The sequence below is a fragment of the Leopardus geoffroyi genome, chromosome C3, assembly GCF_018350155.1.
Source record: "Leopardus geoffroyi isolate Oge1 chromosome C3, O.geoffroyi_Oge1_pat1.0, whole genome shotgun sequence".
NCBI classification, from domain to species: domain Eukaryota; kingdom Metazoa; phylum Chordata; class Mammalia; order Carnivora; family Felidae; genus Leopardus; species Leopardus geoffroyi.
Genome location: NC_059338.1, coordinates 39,029,573 through 39,054,024, shown reverse-complemented (window position 1 = coordinate 39,054,024; position 24,452 = coordinate 39,029,573). Strand labels below are relative to the sequence as shown.

The window sequence follows — 24,452 nt, the reverse complement described above, 5'->3', positions numbered from 1 at the left end:
GAGAGAGGGAGACAGAACCCCAAGCAGGCTTCAGGCTCTGAACTCTCAGCACGGAGCCTGATTCCGGGCTCGAACTCAAGCACTATGAGAGCATGACCTGAGCCAAAGTCGGACAACACTTAACCAACTGAGCCACCCAGGCGCCCCAGAAGGATCATTTTTCTACAGCATCAGCTTTATGAATTATTCTGGCAGCAGTGCTAACAATGAACTGGAGGAAAAGCAGACTAGAGGCAAATGATGGTACATCTTAAAAGGGGAATAAAGAAAATAATGCAGACTTTGAAACTTACACATAATTTCGCATGCCGAAATTTTAATCTGAAATACAGCTGAAGGAAAGATAAGTTAGCTGTAAACGCCAGTACCTAGAGGGTACTGGGTCAACCTGAAATAATTACACTAGCTGTACGTCACCTATAGGACTCTTCCCTATTTTGCTGAAAACATTTGCTAACAACTTGAAAAAGGTCAACAAAGACATGCTGGTCAGAATTACAGATGCTATGAGGTGTGAAATGGGCTACACAATGTATTAAATGTAACACTCTCTTAAATATAGGTCACTACCCCCCATAAAAATGTCACTAAATAACAGTAAAGAAATTTTAAAAGATACACAATGATAGCTACAAAGAAAACATGAGAGATGAGAACAGACGGCAAAATTTTGGAAGATAAAAAACATGCCAAATGTCTCTAGGTAGGAAAACCAACAAAAAGCCAGCCGATTCTTACTGCAGAACTCCAAAAATAAGAGGTACCAGGTATTTCCTGAAAACAAGACTGGGAAAACAGCCAGCCAGGCAGCTGCCCTCCTCCTCCCTGCAAAAGACGAGAGGTTTATTCTCTGAAATACTACAGGCATTGAGAGTGGAATCACGGAGTGTACTGAAAACAAGGGCATTATGAAAAACCTGCATGTTGAGTTGGTGAGGCCATCAGTCCCCCTTCCACCACTGGTTCCCAGAATGCTGCTGGTCTTAGACTAGCTCCCTAGGTAGGAGATGGTAAGGTTCTTTTCTAAGGAAACCAATTGATCTAAAAGATACACAGATTCTGGCATTCATTAGGTCTCCTAGCAAAACATCTGGAGTGTTACCCAAATTGAAGGCTACCAAATGCCCAGCTCGACAAAAGGAAAAAAAAAAAAAAAATCCTAGAGCAAAACATATCATTGTGAAATTTCGGAAATTCGGAGTTCTCAGAACAAAGAGAAGATTCTAGAGACCTCCGGCAAAAGAGAGAGAGGGGAAAAAGACAGGCCACATACAAAGGATCTGGAATTGAAACACAATATACAAGAATGATGAAGGGAAGTGTCAGAATAACTAAAAACGGAGGAATGAGAGGTCAGCAATGTAGCAGGCCAAGGCACAAACCAGTCTAGGATGGAGCAAACGAGGAGGGCATCCAATAGACAATGCTCTGAGAAAACCACAGATCTGATGGACTACCCAAGGTGTCTAACTGTATTGAGATGTTTTAAAGTTGTATCGGAGGGTTTAGGAATAAGTGATAGGTACACAGAAAAAAATAAGCAAATTAAAAACGATGGGTAATTTATTAACCCTGAGAAAAATAAAAATTTGTACGAGGAAGACCCAAAGATACTTCAACAGACTGGAGTTAGGCCAATGCAAGCAAAATAAAACTAGAAGGCATAAACATAAAAATAATACCAATTGGAAAGACAACGTAACGATCCCGAAATAACTACAAACTGATTATCGGAGAAGGAGAGTATTAAGACTTACCGCAGCAGTATTCAGCTCAAGAGAAAAAAAAGACCCTCTGAGTTTCAAATGTGTACAATGGACTTTGAGGCATAAGTAGCTCTATTTTTATTCATGCTTCTTTACAGCCCCTTCTATGCCGCTTTAGAATTGACAGACTGACTTATCTCTCCTGCTAGACCAAAGAGAAACCGTCTTTGTAGCATCATATTCCCAGCACCTAACACAGTGCCTGCCACAGGACAGCATTCAAAAGAAGTTTGTTAAATGGATAAATAAAAGGCCCTGAAACTGAAAGTGGGGCACCAGAGACGGGCCAAAAGATCCGTAATGCAATGGGTCAGATGACCTTAAAGTCCTTTTGAGGACTGAGATGATACACCCAAAGCATAGCTAGTAAAATGAAACGACTCCCTTTACTTTGAAATTACTTAGGTTGTCTTATAATAAAACTGCCATAAAAACCGATCCCTAAAAGTATTTTAGAGAATCATCCTTTAAATACTAAAAGAATTTGAGTTCTCTGGAACAAAAATACGCTATTTACCTAATAATTAACATTGAAAGCGCACAAAAAGGGTTTTGCAAGCATAGAATTCATTTTATATACCCTTTTAAAGAAATTTTTAAGTTTACTTATTTGAGAGTGAGAGAGAGCAGGGGAGAGTCAGAGAGAGAAGAGAGGGAGAATCCCAAACAGACTCCACACTGTCAGCACAGAGCCCAGTGTAGGGCTCAATTCCATGAACCATGAGATCATTACCTGAGTCAGGTAATCAAGAGTCAGACGCTTAATCAAATGAGCCACCCAGGCACCCCTTAATTTATATACTCTTAATTATAATTAAGATGTGTACTTAAACAACAGGGAGACAGATTAAGACACCAGAGCACTGAACATTATGAGACACAAGTCATATCAAACATATGGTCGTTCCTTATTTTAAAAAATAGGTATATTGGATATAGTTTTCTTAAGATGATATTATTAATATAATCAAAGCCCATTTTGATGCTGTATATAAAACCTATGGGTAAACTGCATCCCCTTCAACAATATGCATGAATTAGTTTGTAATTATTAACGCTACCCATACAATTTGGTCCTATTAGTATCTATCCTTTAGCCTCTTGGTCACTCTTAAAGCTTTAAAAGGACCCCCTCCCCACCCACACCACGAACATTTCAAACTGTTTCATGCACCCGCCCTATCATTTTCCCCCACATTCGTAACAACCAGTGTTCCACGGCATTCTTGAAAGCATGACTTCTGTCTATCCAACTCACTGCTGTCCTCAGTATATAATGGTCTTCAACACAACATCTCAAGTGACTCATAATGGCTGTGTACAAATGAATCAGAAAGCACATTCTGACACTAACTTTGGTGTGGATCCAAAAAGAGGTATTTTATACTATAGCTCATACCTGGGATTGGTATAATGCTCACAATGCCCGAAACAGTCTGGCCACTATTAAAATGAGGTGTGTATATGAGCCAAATGCCACAGTGCTTACCAAATCAATGGACTCCTTCAAGTGTATTTTAAAAACGAACAACTACACTAAAAATTGTTTAGTAGCAAATTGTGAAAAACTGCTTTCTTTATAACATTAGTGGCTGCTAGAAGAGACCATCCAAAGGTATTTATGTAATCTATCCCAGTAAACTCTAACAATGCTAAAATAGGATTACTCAGAATCACTAGCACTGAGAACTAAAAGAAACTTTGACCTGTTGTGCTGTGAAAATACAAAAGATACAAAAAGTTCTCTAATTATTAAAAAGAAACAAATCAACAACGCTAATAGCAATCATGAATAAAAAGAAGAAGATAACGGGAAAAATTGAACATCACACATGAAATTAAAAAGCAAATTGATAGGTAGGGGTCGTCTACAACCCCCTTCACGTATTAAAATCCAACAAGTCAACATATATTTACTGACAGCCTGTTATGTGCAAGCACTGTAACGGCCATGAATAAAAGCACGATGAACACACCAAATATGGTCCCCGCCCTACACGCGCTTAAAGGTGAGCATGGGGGAAGGGATAATTACAAACACTTTAATAAGTGCTATGCTAGAGGATGACAGGTCCAAATGGAATGAAGAACAATGTCTGATTTAGACATGGGACCATCAGAGAAATCCTGGAGAACTGCATGGCTGGCAGAAGAGCTTCTTGTAGACAGATGCAGACTCATTCTTAAATTCATGTAAGGCCACAAAGAATCTCTGAAATACTTGTAGGGTGGGGAAGAAAAAGAGGGAGGTCCCACTTTGATGCAGGTAAGAGTCAGAGTCAGTATAATTTAGATGCTCACGTCTTTATGACTTCATTTGAAACCATAGGCTAATGGGGCCCACATGTATGTATAAACACACACAAATAAAGACAAGAGGAGTATACATTAACACGTAAAAAGGATTCTCAACAGGTGGCAGAGTTATGGGGGAACTGCATCTTTTTTTTTTTTAGCTTATTTATTCTTTTCTTTTTCTACAATGAACAATGTACACAACGAGAATTTTCTGTGTTGAAGAAACATGAGAAAACACCTGGATATTCAAGACAAAGGTTTACAAATCCTTAAATAAAGACAGAAGTCTTAAAAATCATTAAGAGTACATGATCCTCTAATTAAAAAAATATGGAAAAAGGAAATGAAACAGTCATTTCATAAAGGAGAAATATAAACAACCGATTAATGTTTTTAAAAATTAATCCTCATTAGCAATTAAAATTGCATATTAAAATGATAATGAAATCCAAATTTTCATCTAGTAAATTCCATTTGTTAGTAAGGATGTGAGGAATTTAGTCTTCTTATATACTACTAATAGGAGTATATATTAGTGTAATCTTTCTGGAGGTTAACACACACATGTATACTCTTTGACTCATGATCTCCAACTCTGAAAAAGTATACTAAAGAAATCATAATAGGAGATAATTTATCTCTAAGAATATTCATCACAGGCAGAGAAAATTAGGAAAACAACCTGAACAGCCAAACAATAGGGAACTGATTAAATAAATTACAGTATGTGGTAGTATAGTATGAAACCATTAAAGAGAATAATTTAGAGTAACATTTCCCAATTGGATCACAGAATTTCTGAGGTTCACATTTTAAAGATGGTAATGGTGTATATTTCAATTTCTAACAGTTCAATCAATAAATATAATAATTATTTCAATATTTTTACCGTTAAGCTAATATAGTTTGAAAGCATCAAAATGTTTATGGAATAAGCAATGCATGGTGGTTTGTAAGGATCAAATGAGACCCTGACTCAGGCATTCAAATTAGTTACAACAGAACCCTATCAGTCACTGTGCAGGTTTTTGACTGCTATAGTTTTAAAAAATGTTACTATTCATATACTAATTTAAGGTATAAGATATAAGGTATAAGGGTAAACTGATTTTTTTTTAAAGCAAAGCTGAAGAAATAATGCGCTGAAATATAAGAAGTTGATAAGGGACATAAATGTTATAATCATCGCATAAAATACAGTTGTGAATAATTATAAAGATCTCTGGTGTTGGAAAGAGACAGTCCTGGGGTCAAACCCCAGCTTTGCTACTTAGTAGTGTCCCTAGACAACATACTTCACCCCTCTAAGTTCAGGTTCTTTATGTGTAAGAAGAGGTGATGTGTAATCCAAAGAGTTCAGCCTTAGGAAAACTCAAAGTCATCCAAAAAGTTACAGTGATCTGAAGCACATCTGTAATAGCTAACTGGCTGTCAGGACCAGTTTGATCACAGTCACAATCTTCTCCTTTTACAATTTTAATATCAACTATTATATGAATTTTAGGTGAAGGCACTATTGAAGGTCCCCACAAGCTTTCACCAAACATGGTAATTACTATGTTGATTTTTTTCCTTTTATTTATTTATTTATTTTGAGAGAAGGGCAAAGAGAGAGAGCGAGAGAGAGAGCAGGGGGGCTCACCCAGGGGCTCGTGTTCATCCGCAGCAGGGCTCGAGCTCACCCTATGTAGGACTCAAACTCATGAACTGTGAGATCATGACCTGAGCCGAGGTCAGATGCTTAAGGACTGAGCCACCCATATGCCCAGTTATTTTCCCTTTAAATAGACTTCAAGGGTGCCCGGGTGGCTTAGTCAGTTAAGCATCCGACTTCGGCTCAGGTCATGATCTCATGCACGGTTCATGGGTTCGAGCCCCACGTCAGGCTCTATGCTGACAGCTCAGAGCCTGGAGCCTACTTTGGATCCTGTGTCTCCTTCTCTTTCTGCCCATCCCCCACCCCCCACTTGTTTTCTCTCTCTCTCTCTGTCTCTGTCTCTCTCTCAAAAAATGAATACACATTAAAAAAAAATTTTTTTAAATAGACTTCATACTTTAGAGCACTTTTAGGTTCACAACAAAATTGAGCCCCCCAACCAACACAGCATACCTTCTGCCCCCCAACCAACCACAGCATCCACTACTATGAACACCCTGCACGAGACGGGCACATTTGTTGAAAGTGGTGAACCTACAGTGATACATTATTATCATTCAAATTCCACAGTTTACATTAGGGTTCACTCACAGTGCTGTACATTCTATGGTTTTTGACAAATGTATGACATGCATCTACCATTGTAATATCATACAAAAACCCTGTCTCCACTATTCATCTCTCTCTCCTCCCAACTGCTTGTAACCACTGATTTCTTTACGGTCTCCATAATTTTGCCATTCATACAGTATGTAGCCTTTACTGACTGGCATTTTTCACTTAATAATATGCATTTAAGGTTCCTCCATGTATTTTCAAGACTTCATAGCTCATTTCTTATGACAACGAATAATATTCCATCATCTAGATACAATCCAGTATATTTATCCATTTACTATTAAAGAACATTTTGGTTACTTCCAGGTTCTGGCAATTACGAATAAAGCTACTGTAAACATGCATGTGCAGGTTTTGGTGTGGACATAAGTTTTTAACTCATTTAAGGCCAGTACAAAGAAGGGATGTGCTAGATCTTATGTTAGGACTATGTTTAGTTTTGGGGTGCCTGGCTGGCTCAGCATCCGACTCTTAACTCACGGTTTGTGGGATCAAGCCCTGCATCAGGCTCTGTGCTGAGAGCGTGGAACCTGCTTAGGGTTCTCTCTCTCATCCTCTGACCCTTCTCCACTCTTTCCCGTGTGCATGCACCTCTCTCAAAGTAAATACAAACTTAAAAAAAAAAAAAAAAGATTCTTTCTCTCCCTCTGTCCCTCCCTGCTTGCACTCTCTCTCTAAACAAAAAAACAAACAAAAAAATATGTTTAGTTTTGTAAGAAAAACTGTCTGCCAAAATGGCTATACTATTTTGCATTCCCACCAGTGATGAAGAATTCTTGTTGCTCCACATCCTTGTCAGCATTTGGTGTCGTCAACGTCCCAAATTATGGCCATTCCCTAGTAGTATCTCACTTTTTTTTTTTTTTTTCAACGTTTATTTATTTTCGGGACAGAGAGAGACAGAGCATGAACGGGGGAGGGTCAGAGAGAGAGGGAAGCACAGAATCGGAAACAGGCTCCAGACTCTGAGCCATCAGCCCAGAGCCTGACGCGGGGCTCGAACTCACGGACCGCGAGATCGTGACCTGGCTGAAGTCGGACGCTCAACCGACTGCGCCACCCAGGCGCCCCTCACTTTTTTTTTTTTTAGTTTGAATATACCTGATGATGTATGATGTGGAGTATCTTTTCAAATGTCTATTTGCCATTTGTATATCTTCTTTGGTAACACATCTGTTCAGAACTTTTGCCCTTTTTAAAAAAAATCAAGTTGTTCATTTAGATTTTAAGAGTTCTTTATATATTTTGGATAACATTCCTTATATGTCTTTTACAAATATTCTTTCCCAATCTGTACCTTGTCTTAATCTCTTGACAGTGTCTTTTGCAGAGCAGAAGTTTTTAATTTTAATGAAGTATAGCTTATCAATTAATTCTTTCATGCATCATGCCTTTGGTGCTATATCTGAAGTCATTGCTACATACAAGGTCATCTACATTTTCTATTTTATCTTCTAGGAGCTTTATGGTTTTTATAGTTTTGTGTTTTCATTTAGGTCTATAATCTGCTTTGAGCTCATTTCGTTGAATGACGTAAGGTCTAAGTCCATTTTTTTACTTGTAGATGTCTGCTGGATGTGGAGTCCCAACACCATTTGTTGAAGAGATTATCTTTTCCCCATGCTATTGCTTTTACTCCTTTGTCAAAGATCCCTAGACTATACTCATGTAGATCTATTTCTGGGCACTCTTCTGTTCCATGAATCTGTCTATTCTTTCATAAAGGTCTTAATTAGTGTAGCTTTATAGTAAGTCTTGAAGTTGGGGAGAGATAGTCCTCTGAGTTTGTTCTTTTCCTTCAATACTCTGTTGGATTTTCTTCGATAGTGGGATGGACTTTTGTCACTCAATAAAAATTTTAGAATAATTTTCTCAATAGCCAAAAAATTACTTGCAGTGATTTTGATCAGGATTATACTCAATGTATTGATCAAATTGGGAAGAACTGAAATCTTGACATTAATAGTCCTCCTATCTATGAACATGTAACATCTCTCCATCTATTTAGTTTTTTCTTTGTTCCCTTAAAGTTTTGTAGTTTTCCTCATATAGATAGTATACACATTTTGTCAGACTTATACCTAAGTATTTCTTTTTTTTTTTTTTTAATGTAGGCTCCACACCCCAAGTAGGGCTTGATCTCATGGCTCTGAGATCAAGAGTCGCATGCTCTACCCACTGAGCCAGCCAGGCACCCCCCAAGTATTTCACTTTTTTGAGGGTGCTACTATAAATGATACTGTGTTGTCTGTGTATGTGTTTATGTATGTTTATTTATTTTGAGACAGAGATAGAGAGAATGAGCAGGAGAAGGGCAGAGAGTCATGATCTCATGGTTTGTGAGAATCAAGCCCTACATCAGGCTCTGGGCTGACAGTGCAGAGCCTGCTTGGGATTCTCTTTTCCTCTCTCTCTGCTCCTCCCCCACTCGTGTTCTCTCTCTCTCAAAATAAATAAAGTTAAAAAAAATCATAGTGTATAGCTCTTTCTATACTGGATTCAATTTACTAATATGTTGACTAGGATTTTTGCACCTATGTTCAGGAGATATATTGGCCTGCAGTTTTCATTACTTATAATAGCTTTCTTTTTTTTTAATATTAGGATAATACTAGCCTTATAAAATGACTTAGGAAGTAGTCTCTCTGCTACTACATTCTGAAAGAGACTGTAGGGAATTGGTATAATCTCTTCCTTAAAAGTTTGCTAGAGTTCACCAGCAAACCCATCTTGGCTGATGCTTTCTGTTTCTGAGAAAGTTTTGGAAGGTTCTTAATTACTAATTCAATTTCTTTAATAGATATAGGCCTATTCAGATTGTATATTTCTTATTGTGTTAGTTTTGGCAGATTGTGTCTTTTAAGAAATTAGTCCATTTCATCTAAGTTACCAAATCTGTAGGCACAGAATTGTTCACAATATTCCTTGATTACTCTCTTAATGTCCATGTCTGTACTAATGTCTTCTCTCTCATTTCTGATGTTAGAAATTTATGCAAGCTGTCTTTTTTTCTTACTTAGCCTGGCTAAAAATGTATTGGTTTTATTTATCTTTTCAAAGAACCAGTTTTTGGTTTTGTTCATTTTCTCCACTGATTTCCTATTTTCAATGCCATTGATTTGTTTAAATTTTCATTATTTCTTTTCTTCAACCACTTTAAATTTGATCCTTTTTCTAGTTTCCTAACGTCAAAACGTCAATGACTGATTTTAGATCTCGTCAGTTTTAATACAGGTATTCACTACTATAAATTTCCCTCTAGCACTGCGTTAGCTGCATCTCAAAAACTTTGTAAGTTTTTGAGATTAAGTTATGTTTTCATTTTCATTGAATTCAAACTATTTCAAATTTTCTCTTCGGATTTCTTCTTTGACCTATGTGTTACTTAGAAGTGTTACTGGGCACCTGGGTGGCTCAGCTGGTTAAGCATCCAACTCTTGATTTCGGCTCAGGTCATGATCTCATATTTGTGAGATTGAGCCCCACATCAGGCTCTGTGAAGACAATGTGAAGCCTGCTTGGGATTCTCTCATGTGCTCTCTTTCTGCCCCTCCTCTGCTTATGTGCATCCTCTCTCTCTCAAAATAAATAAACATTTTTAAAAAGGAATGTGTTTGAAGTGTGTTATTTAATCTCCACATATTTGGGGATTACCCAGTTATCCTTCTGTTACTAATTTCTAGTTTAATTCCACTGTGGTCTGATAGCGAATATTCTGTTTCCACCATTTTATTTATTTTATTTTTTTAATGTTTATTTAGAGAGATAGTGTGTGTGTGTGAGTGAGGGGCAGAAAGAGGGGGAGACACAGAATCTGAAGGAAGCCCCAGACTGAGCTGTCAGCGCAGAGCCTGATGTGGGGCTCAAACTCACGAACTGTGAGATAATGACCTGAGCTGAAGTCAGACACTCAACCGACTGAGCCACCTAGGTGCCCCTCTATGTTTCTACCATTTTAAATTTGTCAAGTAGTATTTTATGACCCAGAATATGGTCTAATTTGGTGAATGTTCCATGTGAGCTTAAAAAGAAAATATTTTCTGCTTCTGTTGGATGAAGAAATCTACAAATGTTCAGCTCTGTCCAATTATGTTGATTCATGATACTGTCAGGTTCAACTATGTTCCAGTGATTTTCTGTCAGCTGAATCTGTCCATTTCTGATAGAGAAATGATGAAGTCTCCAACTATAATAGTACATTCAACTATTTCTCCTGGCCTCATGTACTGTGATGCTCATTGTTAGGCACATTCCCCCTATGAATTGTTATATCTTCTTGGAGAATTGATCCCTTTATTATTAAGAAACATATCTCTTTATTCCTGATAATCTGCCTTGCTCTGAAGTCTGCTCTGTCTGAAATTACTACAGCTAGTCCCACTTTGTTTTGATTAGTATGAACACGCTAAATCTTTCTCTAACCCTCTACTTTTAATCTATATGTGTCTTTTATATTTAAAGTGTGTTTCTTATAGACAACAAATAGTTGCTTCCTGTTTTTTTTATTAACTCTGACAATCTCTATCTCTTAATTGGTGCATCTCGAGCACTCATGTTTATGATTATTGATATAGTTGGATATCTACCACAATGTTTACTGCTTTCTATTCACTGTCTTTGTTATCCTATTTTTCTGCCATTTGTGGCTTTAACTGAGCATTTTATATGATTTCATTTTCTTACCTTTTTTAGCATATCAATTATATTTTTTTTTTCATTTTTCTTAGTGGTTGCCCTAGAGTTTGCAATCTACATTTACAACTAAATCCAAGTCCACTTTCAAATAACACTACACTGCTTCTCAACTAGTGCAAGTACTTTATAATAGCAAAATATTCCTAATTCATCTCTCCAATCCCTTATATCATTGCTCTTACTCATCTCACTTGCACATAAGTACATATAAGTATACACATACACACATAGGCACACATCAGATACAAAGCACATATAATTGAATGTTTTGTTACTATTATTTTAAACAGACTGTTCCTTTCCCTTTCACCTTCTTCTGGTATTCTCATTGCACGTATGTTATCCCTTTGGAGCCGTCCTACAGTTCTTGGATGTTCCATTTTTTAATCTTCACTCTCTTTGCTTTTTAGTTTTGGAAGTTTCTACTGACATATCCTCAAGCTGAAAGATTCTTTCCTCAGCCCTGTCCAGTCTGTTTACGCGCCAATCGAGGCATTCTTCATTTCTGTTATAGTATTTTTTATATCTAGCATTTTTTTATTCTTTTGTAGAAATTCCATCTCTATGCTTACATTACCCACCTATTATTTTTACTTTATTAATTTTTTTAAAGTTTATTTATTTGAGAGAGAGTGGGGGAAGGGCAGAGAGAGAGGGAGAGAGAGAATCCCAAGCAGGTTCCTTACTGCCAGCACAGAGCCTGATGCAGGGCTTGAACTCACGAAACTGCTAGGTCATGATCTGAGCCGAAACCAAGAGTCAGATGCTTAATCGACTGAGCCACCCAGGTGCCCCTACCTATCTGTTCTTGCACATTGTCTGCTTCTTCTGTCACAACATACAGCATATTAATCATAATGGTTTTAAATTAATGGTCTGATAATTCCAACAGCCCTCCAATCTGAGTCTGGTTCTAATTCTTGCTGTCTCTTCAAACTGTTGTTGTGTTTATGTTGTCTTTTTGTTGTTTTGTTTGTTTGCCATTTAGCATACCTTATAAATTTTTGTTGAAAGTTATAGGTGATGTGCTAGGTAAAAGGAACTCCAATAAATAGGCCTTTAGTAATGTGGTAAGATGCCAGAGGAAGGAAAGAATTCTACAGTCCAAGATTATGTCTCAGTCTTTTAGTAAGCCTGTAACCCTGGGCTCTGAACTTCATAAATTCCTATCAGATTTTTCCCAGCTTTAGGTAGAATCAAATGGCTGCAGGGGACTGGAGTTAGGTATTTCTCTTCCCTACCACCAGAAGGTCAGAGGGGGATTAGAGTTGGGTATTCCCTTTCCCCTACACCCAAAGCTATAGCTGGCTGGAATTGGGATTTCCCTGCCCCAAAGCCGCTTAGGCTCTAGTAAAACCTGAGTAGATTAGGTTGTGGTAAAATCATTTCTCTTGAAGGCAAACCTTGTTAAGAATAGAATGCTCTGGTATATTTCCGCGTCCCCTAATGGAAGTCTAAGGGCATTTTTCTCCAATACTCACTGTGAGAACCTGGTAGAACTGCAAAAGGTAAAACTCAAAAAAGTCTGGGCATTCCCCTGGAGTTTTTAACTCTCGCCTATTTGTCATTTAGAGTCTGGTTTTCTACCCAGGCAGTAGCTCCCATGTAGGTTTCTGCTCTAGTAAGCAGTGATTCTCTGTATCAGTATGTCTGTCTCTCCAATTTTGGAGGCAGCCATTTGCCCTATAACTTCACTTTCTGAGGATCTAAGAAGAGTTGTTGGTTTTTCAATTTGTTCAGCTTTTTATTTCTCTTAGAAAGGAATGGAGACTTCCAAGCTGTCTACATGCCAGAAGTAACCAGAAGGTACTACATTTTTAAATGTATTTTTAAGTATTTATAAACATAGGTTTTCAGTACCAAAATCATTAGTAGCATGTTATGCACAAAACCACAATAATAGACTACTTTATTTTAAAGAGATCTACATTGAGGGCACCTGAGTAGTTCAGTCAGTTAAAGCATCTGGCTTCGGCTCAGGTTATGATCTCTCAGTTTGTGAGTTCAAGCCCCACAATTAGCTCTCTGCTGTCAGCACAGAACCCACTTCAGATCCTCTGTCTCCCTCTCTCTTTGCCCCTCCCCTGCTCACACTCTCTCTCAAAAATAAACACTTAAAAAGTAATAAAATAAAAATAAATATAGCTTCACCTATAGTACTGCTGAATATACTATAATATATTGAAACTATGGCTTTATTTGTATGTTCTAATTTGAGAATTGTTATTATAAACTACTTTTACAATATGCCTATATATTTAAACTATATACTAACAATAAAGTAGTAGGATGTATTATTTTCTTATATATATATATGACAATCTAATATACATTTATTATGAAGTAACATTCATGGGAATGATTTCTTAAAGACTGCAACAGAATAAAATTTTTCAAAAAGTATGCAACCATGTTAAATCAGCTCACTTTTGCTGTAGTATGTAATCAATAATTGTAGCAATAATTATTAATGCATGTCTACCGTATTAGTAGTTTCTTTTATATGTCTTTGTCCTACACTACCTCAATTATCAAACAGAATGAACTATGGGAAATGAAGGAAGAGAAATATTAGTTTGGTCATTTTGAAAGTGGGATATAAATGGGAAGCATACAGTATATAATTATTTGAGGGTGGCTTTTTTTCACTCAGCATGACGTCCTTGATGCATCCATCCCGGCAGATGCGTGTTTCAACAGTTCATTCTTTTTTACTGATGAGTAATATCCCTCATCCCTGGTATTAATGTACTACAGCTTAACTGTTCACTTAATGTATGGTATTTTGGTTGTTTCCACAAATAAAGTTTTCTAATAGGTATACAGAAATATCTCTGTGATCTTATTTTGCATTTCTTTAATGATTTGTGATGTTGAACATCTTTTCATGTGCTAATTTACCATAATTTCATTTGGTGAAATGGCTGGCTTTTCATGTCTTTTGGTAATTTTCTAGTTGGACTATCAGGGTTTTTTTCATGTTGAGTTTCAAGAATTCGACATATCTTTCAGGTGAATTTTTTTGTCATCTACACAACATGCAAATAATTTCTCCCTGTCTTTAGCTTGTCTTTTCAGCCTCTTAATGGGTCTCTTGCAGACCAAAAGTTTTTAATCTTGATAATCTAATTCATCACTTTCTCCTTCTATGGATCATGCTTTCCAGCATGTTTAAAGCCTCTATAAGCCAAGGCTTATGTCCTAAAGATTTTCTCCTGTTTACTTCTAAAAGTTTTATGTTTTACATTTAAATGTGTGATCCATTTTGAGTTAAGTTTTATATAAAGTGTGGGGGAGGGGCCAAGATTTTTTTTGTTTGTTTTTTTAGACAATGGCTATCCAATTCCTCTAGTACTCTTTGTTAAAAAAAAAAAAAAAAAAAAAAAAAGCTATCCTTCCTACTTTGAACTGTTTTTGCACCTTTGTCAAAAGTCAGCTGGCCATACTTGTGAGCTATTGCTACATTCTCTATTCTGTACCATTGATTTATGTCTCTCCATACACCAATACCACACAGTCTGGACTGCTGTAGCTATGCAACTCTTGAAATCAACTAAAGTGATTGTACCCACTTTATCCTTTTTATGAAACTGTTCTAGCTATTATACTTCCTATACCTTCCCATATAAATTTTTTAATAATCTCGCCTACATCCACACACACACACACACACAAACCTTCCTGAGAATCTGATAAGAATTGTGTTAAAACTGTATTATCAAGTTTGACTGTAAAGGGTACTGTATTTTTTTAATGTTTTCTAATTTTATTTTTAAGAGAGAGACAGATAGGGTATGAGTAAGGGAGGGACAGAGAGAGAGGGAGCCACAGAATCTGAAGCAGGCTCCAGGCTCCAAGCTGTCAGCACAGAACCTGATGCAGGGCTCTAACTCACAAGCCACGAGATCATGACCTGAGCCAAAGTCAGATGCTTAACCAACTGAGCCACCCAGCGCCCCATGGGTACTGTATTTTTTTTTTAATCTTTCACAGCTTATCTATTTATTTATGCTTTTTTTAATTTTATTTTTTATTTTTTAAAATTTACATCCAAATTAGTTAGCATATAGTGCAACAATGATTTCAGGAGTAGATTCCTTAGTGCCCCTGACCCATTTGGCTCATCCCCCCTCCCACAATCCCTCCAGAAACTCTCAGTTTGTTCTCCGTATTTATGAGTCTCTTCTGTTTTGTCCCCCTCCCTGTTTTTATATTATTTTTGTTTCCCTTCCCTTATGTTCATCTGTTTTGTCTCTTAAAGTCCTCATATGAGTGAAGTCATATGATGTTTGTCTTTCTCTGACTAATTTCACTCAGCATAATACCCTCCAGTTCCATCCACGTGGTTGCAAATGGCAAAATTTCATTCTTTGATTGTTGAGTAATACTCCATTGTATATATATATATATACCACGTCTTCTTTATCCATTCATCCATCGATGGAAATCTGGGCTCCTTCCATACTTTGGCTATCGTTGATAGTGCTGCTATAAACATGGGGGTGCATGTGTCCCTTTGAAACAGCACACTTGTATCCCTTGGATAAATGCCTAGTAGTGCAATTGCTGGCTCGTAGGGTAGTTCTATTTTTAGTTTTTTGAGGAACCTCCATACTGTTTTCCAGAGTGGCTGCACCAGTTTGCATTCCCAAGGGTACTGTATTTTTAATTCCAGTTTCTGTATGTTCACTATTAGTATGCAGAAATATAACATATTTTTGTATGCTCATTTTATATCTTGCAACCTTGCTGACTTCACTCACCAGTTCTGAATTTTTGCTAAATCCCATGGTTTTATATATGTAGACCATCATATCATCTTCAAAACAGACAACAGTATTTACTTTCCAATCCATATGCCTTTTATTTCCTTATCTTGCTGAACAGCACTGTCTAGAACTTCTGGTACTACGTCTAACAGAAATGCTAAGAGTCTGCCTTGTTCTCAATTTTAAGGAATAAAGCATCCATTCACCATGAAGTATGCCATTAGCTGTTAAGTTTTCTGTAGCTATTCTTTACCAAATGAGGAAGTTCCCCTCTGTTCCCAGTTTTCAGAGAGGGTCCCCCCCCCCCCCAAGAACTGGTATTGGATTTTTCAAACGCTTTCTGCATCAGTTGATATGACTGTGTGATTTTTCTTCTTTATCCTGCTACTGTGGTTGGATTACATGGATTGATTTTCAAATGCTGTATTAACTTTGCATCCCAGGAATCAACCCTACTTGGTCAAAATACATAATTCCTTTTAGATACTGCTGAATTCTATTTGCTAATATTTTGTGAGGATTTTTATATCTATATTAATGAGAAATACTGGCCTGTACTTTTCTTTTTTGCACTTTGGTTTTGTTATTAGGGCAATACTGGCCTCATAAAATGAACTGGGAACTATTTCATCTTCTATTTTCTGGAAGAGAGTATGCAGAATTGGTGTTTAATTCTTTAAAACTTTGGTAGAGGGGCACCTCGGTGGCTCAGTTGGTTAAGCATCTGACTTTGGCTCAGGTCATGATCTCACGGTTTGTGGCTTCAAGCCCCGCGTCAGGCTCTGTGCTAACAGCTCAGAGCCTGGAGCCTGCTTCAGATTCTGTGTCTCCTTCTCTCTCTGCCCCTCCCCTGCTCATGCTCATGCTCATGCGCTCTCTCTCTGTCTCTCAAAGATAAAATAAAAACATTAAAAAAAATTTTTTTTTTTAATTTGGTAGAATTCTCCAGTAAAACTATTTGGGCCTCAAGATTTCATTTTAGGAGTATTTTTGTTGTAAATTCAATTCCCTTAATAGTAAAAGGGCTATTCAAATTATCTATTTCATATTGGATAACAGCCTACACTTTTCTATAAATTGGTCCATTTCATCTAAATCATCAAATTTACATGTATAGGGGTTTTTGTACTATTCCTTTGTTATCCTTGTGATACCCATGGGGCCTGTAATAATACCCTAGTTCATTCCTGACAAAGTAATTTGTGTCTTCTCTTTTTCTGTCAGTCTTGCTAAAGGTTTATCAATTTTACTTATCTTTGCAAAGAACCACCTTTGTGGTTGACTGATTTTGTCTATGGTTTTTATTTGCAATTTCATTGATCACTATTTTTACCTTTATTTCCTTCCACTTGCTTAAGGTTTATGTTGCTCTTTTTCTAGTTTCTTGGAGTGGGAGCTTAGAGTGTTTATTGATTTGGGACTTTTCTGCTTTTCTAATATAAGTATTCAGTGCTATAAAAACTTCTGTCAGCATGCTTTGGCTGTGTCCCATCCATTTTTTCCCCATCGATTTTGATATGTTCTTTTGTATTCATTCAACAATATATTCAACAAATTGATGTTTGGTGTATACAAATCTAGACCTGCTGTGTGTTATTGGTGGATTGACTTATCATTATATAATGTTCCTTTCTTACTCTGATCGTTTTCTTTGCCTCAAAGTTTATGTTTTCTGTTTTTTCTCTCTGTTTTTTGTTTGTTTTCTTTTGCCTGCCTTACTGTGTGTTACTTTAACATTTGGTAGAATTACATTTTGGTTTATCAACAGTGTTTTTTTAAAAATGTATCTATTTATGGGGCGCCTGGGTGGCTCAGTCAGTTAAGCATCCGACTTCGGCTCAGGTCATGATCTCGCGGTCCGTGAGTTCGAACCCCGCGTCGGGCTCTGTGCTGACAGCTCAGAGCCTGGAGCCTGTTTCAGATTCTGTGTCTCCCTCTCTCTCTGACCCTCCCCCGTTCATGCTGTCTCTCCCTGTCTCAAAAATAAATAAACATAAAAAAAAAATTAAAAAAAAATGTCTCTCTTTATATAGCTTTTTCAGAGTTTGCTCTAGTTATTATATATACATAACATCACTGTCTCCTGGTGTCATCATTTTACCATTTCAAATGAAGTGTAGAAAACTTACCTCTCCTTATGTCCCTTTACATCCTCTCATTTATTACATAATTGTCTTAAGTATTTCCTCTACATACATTTAGAAATAGGTAAGACAGTGTTACAGTTTATGTTCAACCATAAAACATAATTTAGAACACTGACTAGGAAAGGCGCCTGGGTGGCTCAGTCGGTTAAGCAACTGACTTTGGCTCAGGTCATGATCTCACAGTTTGTGGGTTCGAGCCCCATGTCGGGCTCTGTGCTGACAGCTCAGAGCCTGGAGCTTGCTTCAGATTCTGTGTCTCCCTCTCTCTGCCCCTCCCCCACTCATGCTGTCTCTCTCTCAGAAATAATTAAACATTAAAAATTTTTGGAAAAAAAAAACCACTCAACAGGAAAAAAAAAAGTATTTACTCATATTTTACCATTTTCATTGTCCTTCCTTCCTTCCTAATGTTCTAAGATTCCTACCTTTAATATTTCCTTTGTGTTTAGAGAACTTAACTTTATTCTTTTAGGGTAGATTAACTAGTCACAGATTCTCTTAGTGTTTACTCATCTGAGAATGGCTTGATTTCCTCTTCATTTTTGAAGCATATTTTCACAGGATATGGATTTCTGGGTTAACACAATTCTTTTCTTTCAGGACTTAAAAAACGATGTGCCATTTTTTATGGACTCAATGGTTTTTTCTGATGAGAAATCCATTATCACTCAAACTGTTTTTACTCTATAGGTAATGTTTCCCTCGCACTGTCTTCGATTTTTTTTTTTTTTTTTTTTTTTTGGTCTAGTTTTTAGAAGTCTATGAGGTGCCCTGCCATGGATTTCTTTGGATTTATCCTTTTTTTTAGGATCTAGATTCTTCAATCTGTAGGGTTATGTCTGGCTATCATTTCTTCAAATACTTTTTGGCTTCACCCTCTTTCTCCTCTTCATCTGTGACCCTAATGCCACATGTTAGAACTGTTGATTTAGTCTCATAGATTCCTGTCACTGCCCACTTTTTCCCTCATTTTATTTTCTATTCAGCCTGGGTAATTTCTATTGACCCATCTTCAAATTCACTATTTCCTCTGTCTTATCATTCTGCTGTTGAGCCCACTGAGGTCTGTCTTCACCTTTCTTAACTGTATTTTTCAGTTCTAAAGCTTCCATCTGGTTTTTCTTTGTATCTTCTATTTCTTTGTTGAGACTTCCTACTTTTTTGTTTGTTTCATATGTGCTTGTAATTGCTCACGGAAGTATTTTTATGATGGCTGCTTTAAAGTCTTTGTCAGATAAGTCTAGCATCTGTGTCACCTCAGTGTTGGTATCAGCTGATTATTTTTTATCCACGATTTTCTATTGAAGCCTGGATATTTCAGACATATTATAAGACTCTGCATCTCATAAAATTTTGTATTTTAGAAGTCCTTTCCTGACATGATTCTGATGGCGGAAAGAGATAATCGGTCTGTTACTACCAGGTAGCAATGGAAGTTCGGGTTCCCTTTTTGGCTTTCACGGATATCTGAGGGAGGAAAGTGGGACTCCTGCTTATTGCTAGGTAGGGGTAGGAGATCAGGCCTCTGCTGCTACCATCCTGGCAAGAACAGAGGCACCTCATCACTGTTCCTCACGTAGCCTTCATTTTACACCAGGTGGGAGGTGGCTTCACTATCACTGGGTAGTGGTCAAACCCGGAATCTCTACCAGCCCTCCTCTAACATTACCACAGCGGGGAAAGCAAGGGGAGCCTCTTTACCACCAGGCAGGGCTAAAAGTCCAGGCTTCCCAAGTGATCACAATTGATATGTGTCATTTCAGCCCAGTGGGGATACAAGTTCCAGATCCCCACCACCCCAACAGGGGGGATGCAGCACCTCAATGCAGCCTTGCAAGAATGAAAGTCTAGGCACCTCACATGGTCTCTGCTAGTGATGGTGGGATAGTGCCAAAGTTTTTCTGTGGGGTTAGCTGGAGTAGAGTGGTTACTGTCTAAAAGTTTTCTGTCTTACTAAGCTGCCCATTTCATAGTCCTTTGCTCAGAAAGACCACACTTTTGCTAAGTTTGTTTTTTGTCTGTGTCTACTAACTTTGCTGAGTTGCCCATTTCTCTAACATCCAGTCTGGAATATGTGAGGAAAAGAAAGTACAGGGAATTCACCACCACATAGCCCTTAGCCAGTCTTCCTTCTACTCTCCAGTGTCCAGTCTTCTTGTTTGTTTTCTGTATAACATCCAGAGTTTAGTTAGACTTAGCAGAAAAAATAGGGAAAAGGATCTCAATTCCATCTTTCTACAAGCAAAAGTGCAACACTTGTAATCTATCATTTAGGCAATATTTTTGCCACACTGTTTATTTAAATAAAGGATAAGGTCCTATGAATACAGCTCAACCCAATGTTCCCTCAATGAGCAAATACCCAAATATTGATGCTTCTGTGTTCTCAATAAGGACAGTTTACCCATAGAGCATCATAGAAAATATTATTTAGGAAACTTAAAAAATAAGTATTTGTTTTGTACTTGTTTTTTAAGGTTCTCTCAACATCTACTCAATTTGAACAATCTCCACAAATGTTCTCAAAAATATTTTCGCTAAAATTATATTTTTCCAATGGCAAGTCAACCTAAGAATTCTGACTGGCAAGCTTAGGATAAGTTCAGGAGCTACCTTGATTACAAAATACCTAAACACTTGATGTAATAAATAGTCATTAGTTTACAAAGTATGTGGTGTCTCATAACAATGACTTCTAAAGCATCCTGTTGAACTTGTTTTTCAAGGAGTGACAATGAATTTGAGCAATCCAGCCATACCATCTTCAAGGGTTGACCTTGAAAACACCATACACACACCCACATGCAGGATGAGTCTGGCTACACAAAACCCAGTAGAGTTAACTAGACATGAAGGGATCACATCTTGGTATTATTACTCAGATGGTTAACTCAGCATCTTCCTTGCAGCACCCCCCCCCCTTTTATTTAACTCTTTTTTAAACCCACAGGAAGTTACAAAAATAGTAGAGTCCCATGTACCCTTCACTCAGCTTCTCCCAATGATGATATCTTATATAGCTATAGCACAATATCAAAACCAGGAAACTGCCCCTACTACTTTACTGTTTACTAGACTACAGACTCCTTTATCCTTTTTTTTTTTTTTTAACATTTATTTATTTGGGGGAGAGAGATAGAGTGTGAGTGGGGGAGGGGCAAAGAGAAAGGGAGGCAGAGAATCCAAAGCCAGCTCTGTGCTGACAGTGGAGAGCCCAATATGCGGCTCAAACTCACAAACCACAAGATCATGACCTGAGCCGAGGTCAGAAGCTTAACTGACTGAGCCACCAAGGTGCCCCTCCTTTATCCTTTTAATTGTTAAGTTACACAATAGTGAACTTTCTCAGAAACTTTCCCTACACTTGGGCATTCTAGTACTAAATGACCAATCCAGACTTCTAACTCAACTGCAAATTAGCTATACATAAGCAATTCTTAAACCTATATACCTCATGCATAGAAACACAAAAGTTTGCACCCACACGTGCACAAATTTATGTGAAAACACCAGCAATCCATCCTTTTCATCCAAGTATTAGTTTTCTACTAATTTCTACCTTCCCTTGCTATTACTACATGAAGACTGTGTGTAAGTGAATCTGAGGGCTAAAAGAAATCTTTATCTAATGTAAAACTCCCTCCAGTGCTTGAATTCCTTCTAGAACATCCCCACCAGTGACTCTTCAGCCTTTGCTTGAATCTCTCTAAGGACATGAAACAAATAAGTATGATGAAATCCAGTCAGCCTTTGGTCAATCCTAATTCTTAAAAGGCATCTTTAAGCATTAGCTAAACTTTGAAAACTTGTACTCATTTAGTTCTGGTTGTATCCCATGGGGATATTAACAAGTCTTATCCTTGACTACCTTCTTTCCAGGAAAACCAGACATCCTGGTTTGCCTAAGGTGATCTTAGTTTGCACCTCTTGATCTGGCATAATTAATACTTCCTTTCACCCTTAAGATTTGAACAAACAGTATTTAATCATGCTATCCTGGATAGCCCTCCAAAGAAAGGAAGAACACATGTGTTTTTATCAGGTTAACCATACCTCATTTTTTTAGCTATTCTTTGTATGATTTTGAGGGTCTTCACTAGCCTGATTATTCTTGCTCTTAAATGTTCACAAGCTTATTTATATTGCAAGATCCCTAATGCTTAAATTCCTTGTTGTACATATATATTAATGATGGGTTTTGTAAGCCCAATTAAAGAACAGAAAATCATTTATTTCCCTTTGAATACCAGACCAAGATACACCTATGGGGCAATGGAACTAGGGAGCAGTCTCATATTATACCAGTAGGTGTCACTCTATATATGATGTATTTAAAATTATTTAAGGTTCAATTTATTCCTTCAACAAATATTTAGTAAACACCCATTAGGTGCCAAGCATGATTCTAGGCACTGAGAACATAAAGAGCAAGACAGACAAGATCTTGTTCTAATGGAGCTTATGGTCTAGATACGGATGAACAAATTTGCTTTATTGACTTCCTATATAAAAGTCTGTAAAATCCTATTCTCAAGGGAAATTTTACTTTCCTAAGTTAATAGACAACAACACTCAAAATAACTCATAAAGAACAAATACTGTAATGAGATAGAATCAGACAAACTGTAGTCTGTACAGGCTAGATTAATGTATCCTGTGTATTTTCTAGCCATTTCAATTTATTCAACACTGTTGTTCCAATCTTCCAATTTCTAAAAGCCAAATGGAAAAGAACTTATCTTTAAAAAATTCAAACTTTCTGGGGTGTCTGGGTGGCTCAGTTGGTTAAGCATCCAACTCTTGGTTTTGGCTCAGGTCATGAACTTACGGTGCGTGAGTTCGAGTTCTGCATAGGGCTCTGCACTCTGGGGGCAAAGCATGCTTCAGATCATCTATCTCCCTCTCTCTCTGCCCCTCTCTCACTTGCTCTCTCTCTCTCTCTCTCTCTCTCTCTCTCAAAAATAAACATTTTTTAAAAATTCAAATTTTTAAAAATCTATTCATGTTTTTATGAAGACTTATAAATTTTAAAAGATTATTTGCAAAGCCTATTAATTCCCAAATACATATTTAGTTATCTCTACTTTGAAAAGTTAAATGTCACCTTCTCAACACCAAACATACTCTCCGGGCTAACAGAATAAAGACAGTAGCAAATTATGCATCAGCACAGAATTCTGGAATTCCTCCTCTGCTGAAGGTGCTTGTTTAGATAAACCTATGAGACTCATAGCTATTAGCAGGATTTTGAGGTGACTCACTCATGATTAGAGCATAGCAATGAAAGGTCATATTTTATCAAAACAAGCAGATCAAAGGGAGGGGACAGACATTGCACATCAAAAAAAGTATATTTGCTTGCACAGAAATCCAAGAACCTACGAACTATTCAGTTCTTATTTTGCTTCTCTGTACTCTCAAACAGATCATTCTCCAAACTGGAAAAGCTAGAAATATTTCAAAGAAATATTTCAAGCTAAAAAGACCTACTGCTTAGAACTCTTTAAGACATAATTCAGTTATATGAATTTATTCGAGAAAAACAATGCTTATAATAAGACTGAGAGGTTCAGGTAATATTGAACCCAATGTTCCCTTTGGAATAGCTCAAACCATTAGCTCCATCTAAATTACCTGAGATACACTGCATATTGTTCAGTTTTAGCAACGAATCACATGCATACTTTAGCACACAAGAAGTACTCAACGAACATTAAGTTACAAATGACCACTGATGTGCTTCATAAAAGATGGTTAATAGAAAAAAAGGCCTAAATTAATTTATATCTTAATATTAAATAAAATATTTTCTTTTACTCTGAAAGGTAAGGTGATGGTTGACCAAATATACTTAAAACACGGTTCATTGTGTGTGATTTTTACTTTTTATTTATTTTTTTTTATTGTTCTATTTTTTTTTTTTTTTTTTTTTTTTTTTTGAGAGAGAGAGACAGACAGAGTGTGAGCAGGCAAGAGGCAGAGAGAGAGGGAGACACAGAATCTGAAGCACGCTCCAGGCTCTGAGCTATCAGCACAGAGCCCAATGCAGGGCCCGAACCCAATGAATCGCCAGATCATGACCTGAGCCAAAGTCAGATGTTCAGCCAACTGAGCCACCCAGGCGCCCAGTGTGTGGTTTTTAAATTACACTTGTAAAGTCTCTGCCAGTACTGTGAATTTTTGGCATATCTGAGATGTCACCAAATGTGGAAAAAGTCAATAGCAGATATCTTTGTTATCTCTTTATTTTTATTCCAAATACAAAAGTAAAGGAGATGGGGGGGTGGGGGGGCAGGGGGGGGGGAGGCATGTGCTGGAAAAAAACACTGTTTTTGGAGTCACAAATCTCTAGGTTTGAATTCCAGTACTACCCTAAGTTAGCCATCTGATTTCTGGGCAAGTTACTTACCCTGTTCTACACATCACTTTCCCAACATGATGCAAAAAGCAGGGTTGTGAGAAGGATTAAGCAAGTTGTTTTATATGAAACGCCTGTGTACGG

At 37.3% G+C, this 24,452-nt stretch overlaps 1 protein-coding gene across 11 annotated transcripts in view; it reads right to left on the bottom strand.

Moving 5' to 3' along the window:
* The window catches only part of RPS6KC1 (ribosomal protein S6 kinase C1), a 225,490-nt gene that overhangs the window by 100,841 nt on the left and 100,197 nt on the right, over positions 1-24,452 (bottom strand). The gene's annotated exons all lie outside the window — the stretch shown is intronic.